The sequence below is a fragment of the Urtica dioica genome, chromosome 1 (genome assembly GCF_054948205.1).
Source record: "Urtica dioica subsp. dioica isolate 48M chromosome 1, U.dioica_male_clone48M_v1_H2, whole genome shotgun sequence".
NCBI classification, from domain to species: domain Eukaryota; kingdom Viridiplantae; phylum Streptophyta; class Magnoliopsida; order Rosales; family Urticaceae; genus Urtica; species Urtica dioica.
The window spans coordinates 59,096,680-59,103,260 of NC_142756.1; the positions used below are offsets into that span (position 1 = coordinate 59,096,680).

Consider the following 6,581-nt stretch of genomic DNA (forward strand, 5'->3'; position numbering starts at 1 on the left):
TAACAGCCTCAAAACCAAAATGCATGCTCAGCTTCGCCACGACCCTCACAGCCTTGCAGCCCTAGAAATTTATTAACCCCAAATTGAATCCCTAGAAATTTATTAACCCCAAATCGAAGACCTCCGCCCATTACCGCCGTGCTCCAACCACCACCGCCAGTCCATTCAGGTGGCCACAAAGTTCGTCGCCCCGCTGGCGCCGACCCGCCTCATGTCAAAGATCGACCGAAACCTCGTGAAGAGCTTCCTGTGCCGGGCGAGGTCATATTTCTCGACGAACACTGGGCGCATGTGATGGAGATGAGGCTGTGCTCCGACCCCGACTCTATATCGTACATGTAGTACACATGCTGCTTCACCACTTGGTCGGGGGAGACCTTGTCTGCGGCCGCGATCTGGTCCTGCAGCTCAACGTCCGACAACGTGAGGTTGCTTAGGATCACCTCCCTGGACGCCAGTTGGCGGTACCCCGCAAAGAACGTCAGGTACTCCTTCTCTTTCCTCTTCTTCGGGTTGTTGAACTCGTTGTTCGTCAAATCCGTGCCTATGAAACATACAACAACAATTGAACGTGTCCTCTGTGAAACACGCAGGCCTTCGAGTGGGCCATCTCCGTCTGCGCCAAGCTCTCTAAGGCCGGTGGCTCACTCCGCCGTTCAACCTCACCAGCCATCTTACTCTCTTCCTCGCCGAGGGTGCTGAGATTCTCGCCGAGGGTGCTGAGACTTTAAGCTCTGCGAAAGAGAGTGGGACAATAATTCGAGCGACTGACAATAGCCGGTACCCTGGAAAACAAAATATACGTACTAAAGAAAGGCTTAAAGTCTTGAGAACCAGTCTAGTGCGACTATAGTCAAGTTTTCCATGAAAGGCTGACAATATCCGGCTTCCAGTTTGTCCTCCTTGAGATGAGTTTGGCCTATTGCAATTCGAAAAGCAGTCATGCGTGATTTTGGATTGGTCGTCATGGAATACATTGAGAGTCTGACATTTCCAGCGTCACCAATCTTGACCCTGCTTATAATAGAGTTCGCCTTATTTAAAAAACGAGGTGGTCAATCTCTCGGGCCGAGCTTGTAGCCGGGTGCATTCTAGAATGGATTTCATCTCGGAGGTGGGCCCTAGATTCAGCTTGGTTTGTTAGCCATATTTCATGAAAATGAGCTTAACTCAATTCTTTGAGGTTAGAATTTTTTATAGAATTTTCCATAGACGGCGTCAAATTGTTGATTTTGGATTCGGTCCCTCAACAATCACGAAACCTATAATATAACGAATAAAGCTATAATATCACGAAAATAATTGTTAATAAACGAATGGAAATGAAGGCGATTTTATTAAGTGCGAGATCTAATAGTACAACTATAGTTGAGCTCTACTAATTGACGAGTCAATTTGAAAAAACAGCAAATAATGATGATAAAATATTTAAACTAGGAATATTTATGTCCAATACTCTTTGGACGCCACAAATTCTTTATACGTTATGACGCACATTATTATCCTTTATTTGTTTTCATGATTGACTTATAGGTCAAGCAATGACATGTAGTGGCCCCGAATTCTTTCAATTTTCCAGCTTCCGCTTCAAGCAGGATAATAAGCTCTCAACCATTCATTTGATAAAAGATCTAAATTACTTTTCATATGTAATAGGTCATTCGCCAATATATATATATATATATATATATATATATATATATATATATATATATGTGTGTGTGTGTGTGTGTGTGTAAGAAATTATTGGGGGAAGAAATTCTACAACACATGTAAGGAAACCTTTATTAGGTCACGTTGACAAAGAATATTATGAACCTGAGAAAGAGCTATGGTTCTAGCCTTCTAGGGACTCTTCAAGCCGAATATAAACCTTAAAATATATAAGTTTAACTATCACGTTCGTGTACAACAATGGTGACTAGGAGTTACTAAGGTAGACTTTAAATTTTTATGATTTCATTCTTACATCATACTTATATAATATAATCTGATATGGATTATATTATAATCTGATATGGATTATATTAGACATATACACAGAAATTAGAAACGATAGCCTTTAGATTTGTATATTATTGAGAGCTCAATGAGGCAAGAACCGATTGATGACAATGATTGATGTTGAAGTATATATCACGGAGCGCGCACAACAATGGTGACTAGGAGTGACTATTTGGTCAACACTGGCGTACTAGGAGGAAAATAGTTGAAGTGACCTTCCTTGCTTTTGTTATTGAAGACCTAGAAACATTGGCAGTTGCTTGCTTGTGGCCGGTCAACGTAAGTGAGAGCTACATCGATATCTTATAGTAATCAACCAACAGAGATTTTGATATTATGAGCTTCAATATTGTAACGTTGTCCATTTTGTAGTAGTCCTAGTTTTTAGTTTAAGTCGAAATATGGTACTACAGTACTTTTGTTTTAATAATCAAGAGTATGAAAATTTAGCGAGAATGTAAATAAATTTGAGATAAATGTGTGGACATTATTAATAGGAAACTGAGATATATAGCAGGAATGGGTGATTCTTGTGCGCAGAAAATAATTATTGAGCGATTGAATAGTGCTAGGGAAAAATCTAGTGGCAGTTTGATTTAGTATTCTAAATTTTTATTTTGTTTTTAAATTTTGTTTTTTTATTCTAATTTTAAATTTAAAAAACAGATTTAGAATTACGTTTCAGAATATTTTAAAATGTTGTTTGGTTATGTTTTACATTCAATTATTTTAGAGTTTAATTTAAAATATAAGAGAGACAAAATAGAAAACACATTTTTCATTATTTTCTGTTTTCTAAACAAATTTAAAAAAAAAAAAAACATAATTCTAAATTTGTTTTCTAAGTACTAAAATCAAACATGTTTTCTAAAAATATTTTCTAAAATTTAGAATTAGAAAACAGAAAACAAATTTGGAATCCCAAACCAAACAGCATTTCAGACATGATTCTTTTTTATCATCTTTCCGATAATTTAAACAAAAAAACAAAAAAAACGTCTTGGGTGACATTTCACAAGTTTGATTTTAACGATGAATGTATTTTTTTTTTTCCTGTTTTAGCCGTCTAATATAAATAAAATAACATGAAGAACTCTATCATATTTTCGCTGCATGTAGAATCTGAGTTTGACGATTGTGTTCGGGAAGGAGAAGAGGAAGCCAATTTAGTGACAAACTTGTAGGAAGGGTACAATGAGTTGTCAACCATTGTGCGTAATTCTGTTTTTATTTCTGTGTAATTTTTGCGTTGATCTATATATGTTAGTATTCAGTCGATTTGAGCAAAATAAGTATTCTAAAATCAATTATTACTATAAATTTAGTATCTAGTTTCTATGAATTTCTGGGTAATCAAAAGACTCTGTTTTTTGTTTCATTGTGAGACTCTTGGTTTTAGAATACAAGAAACCGTATTCTAGAATACGATGTCCATGTGTATATAAACACTACGTTTATACATAAACCTATATTACTCATCTTATCTAAATATATCTTGTTGTTTGATTCTTGTTTTTTCTAAGAATCCGATTAATTTAGAATTACCAACAATTATGTGAAAAGATATAAAATACAATTATATCAAAAGAAAGCATTCTTTTACTTTACAACGAAGGTTCTTAGAAAATACAAAATAGAGCAGTCGAACTTTTTTTTATTCCAACGCAGTAATTAGGAAAACAAACAGGCTAGAGTAATAAAATCACACGATGGCCATTTCATCCACTTTATTTTATGGGTTCAAAACCCTAGTGTTGAAATAGGGTATTGTATGCGATAAAGTTGTATTTGTACGTATGTACACTTCAAGGGCTTTCATACGGTGGACAGTTGCGTATGTATTTGCTACACTTCGGATGGTGTTTGTATCGTGGACTTGACATACAAGATTTGCCGCGGATGCCACACTTCGGATTTAGTGATGGTATTGGTCTTGGGATCAATCCTGTCATTATATTCTCAACCAATTATTGTATTTGTTATTCATACCAGTCCATATGTACTGAATCAATTCAATACACTGTTCCAGAAAGTTAATAATTATTTGCCTGAAAATCCCCCAAAAAGAAAAGTTGTGTGGTTCATTCCGACACACAGCACAACAAAGCATAAAAGTTGAGTTCATATCATAAATATTTTAAAAAAATATGACTCTAATGATCAAGAGTCAGATTTGTGTTACCAATTTTTGGAGCAGCTATTTGTCGAGCAAGGGTTGAAGAAGGAAAAAAGAGAATGGCAGCCAAGAGAATAGTGATCACAAGATTCACAACAAAGACTCGCTTCATTCTTTCCAGAGTATTAACTTAGAAGAGACGCTTGTTTTACTTATTTATTTGAATGTGTTAATAATATTTCCCAGTCCTCACTTATTTATAGCCCATTCCGTATTAGGGTAGTCCCCGTGAGAAAAAAAAAAACATGTCAGCTCTTTCCTACAACTAACATACTAGTCCCTTCTAAATTATGTAGTACTATTTTCTTAAATTTATTTATTTATTTTTGGAGTTTTAACTTTCTTAACGTAATAAACATATACATATTAATTAGTACTGTTATTATTATCATTATACTATAAACATTTGCTATGAATTAATTTGAACTCCTCCTATATCTAATTTGTGACTCTTATTTAATTTTGTCTCTAGTTTTTTTGCCTCCTAAACTTTAGTTTTTATCTGACTCTGTCTCTTAGTACGGTGTACAAAAATTAGACTTAAAAAAAGTAGGAGAAAATTAAGATATAGGTTCAAAGGGGTATATTATCATTTATCAGAAGTCTTTTTTTTTTTTTTTTTTCTTATGCCTCACGCATGCATACTATATATCCTTAATTAAGTTTAGCTTGCTTGTTGAAATACCTAAATAATTTGATAATGTGACGTACTTTCTTATCTTTAATTTATGATTGACTTACATAAGTCAAGCAATAACATTTAGTAGCCCACATATATAAATAAATAAATCATAGCCACAAATTCTTTCAAATTATCCAGCTCTCTCTTAATACGCGCTGGTTCAACTTCAAGCAGGACAACCTCTCAAGTCTCAACCATTCATTTCATGAAAATATATAAATTACTTCTCATATGTGATAGCTCATTGGGTATATATTTGAAAATATTATTGTAGCCATTAATGTAGAGGGACATGCTACTTCACTATTATTGCATAACTTTTATTTAAAAGAGCTTAAAAAAGATTTCCTTTTAATCTCTTTGGAATTTCGTATCGATAGTAGAATGATAAGTTTTTTTTTTATAATATAGTTGTTGTAACGTTTGTTTCTTCCTTTTTTATATATATTTAATATTTTATTTTAAATTGTAGTTACTGTGTGTTGATTGTTTTTGTTATAGTAAAACTATTGTTTTCTGTGATGTTAGAAACATCCTCCTAGAACATGAGGTGTTTGTCTTACACGTCAGTACAGTGACGTGAATTTCTGCTAGCATGGTTTGTTGCTAATTCGCTTCCGCTCTGTTGTTACGCTGTTTTGTTGGCTTTATTTTTTAGTGCAAGTGGTATGGAAAGATGTTGGGTGTTATGTTTCATCTTCTGGATTGACATCTTTCCTCATGTGTGCAGACAGTATTTCAGGCAAGTTTCCTGTTTCGTCAGTTTGCTTCGCTGGCGACTTTTTGCAGAGTTATTGCCTCGCTGCTGTCTTCATTACAAGATATCTGCCTCGCTGGAGCCTTCATTGCAAGATATCCTCCGCTGCTATCTTCATTGCACGAATATTCTATTTGATGGAGTCTTTACTTTGTGATATTCGTTTGAGGCCGGGTAAGGAAACCCGAGATATCTTCCAGGATTGTCCTGCTGCTATAAAAGCCATGCGCTCTCCCTTAGCAGCCTCGACACTTTTGATCAAACACTCAGAACTCTTAGACGTGCAAGACCAGTGGACTGGGAGGCTGTGTGTTTTGGTTTTGAGTGGTGTATTCTCTCAAACACTATTCTACAGATTGAGTGTATGTGAGAGTTGGGTTCTTGTGCTTTTCGTGATTGAAGGTTCACGTACTACTGAAGACTGAAGGTCATCCGAGCCAGGAGGTTGCTCGAAGAGTGGAATTGAGACGGAGCTCAAATTCAGGGGGAGTCCCTGTCTAGGTGATCACTGGTAGTAATAGTCTCTACGTTTTATTGATTTGTTGATTGTAATCAGATATAAACCTTGTGTGTACTATTGACTACAAGATAGTGAAAATCATTTCCACTGGCAGCGTGCCCCCAGATGTAGGTGTGATTCACCGAACTGGGTAACCATATCATGTGTACTTTGTTTACTGCACTTTTTGTTGTTTATCCATATCTGTGTTCAAGCAAGTTGTCGGACACATTGTCAACGCATTGTGTGCGACATCTTGCCGTTGCAACTAATCAGAATTTCAATTGCTATCATAGCAGGCACCTTGATCTCTTAGGTGGTTTCCTGTATTTTCTTTCTGATTGCCTATTATGGATAGTTCTCGAGAATGAGGTTCTGTCAATCGTCCTCCAGTACTCGACGGAACCAACTATGGATATTGGAAGGCACGCATGACCGCCTTCTTGAAGTCCCTGGATAGTCG

General features: G+C 35.8%; 1 long non-coding RNA gene across 1 annotated transcript; it reads right to left on the bottom strand.

Annotated features, from left to right (window-relative positions):
• Positions 1 to 3,644: 3,644 nt before the first annotated feature.
• On the bottom strand, positions 3,645 to 4,365 carry LOC149408271 (uncharacterized). Its single transcript, XR_016301727.1, has 2 exons — positions 4,187 to 4,365; positions 3,645 to 3,949 (listed from the first exon to the last, which is right to left on the bottom strand). It is a non-coding gene; the product is annotated as an uncharacterized LOC149408271 (long non-coding RNA).
• Between the last annotated feature and the right edge of the window lie 2,216 nt (positions 4,366 to 6,581).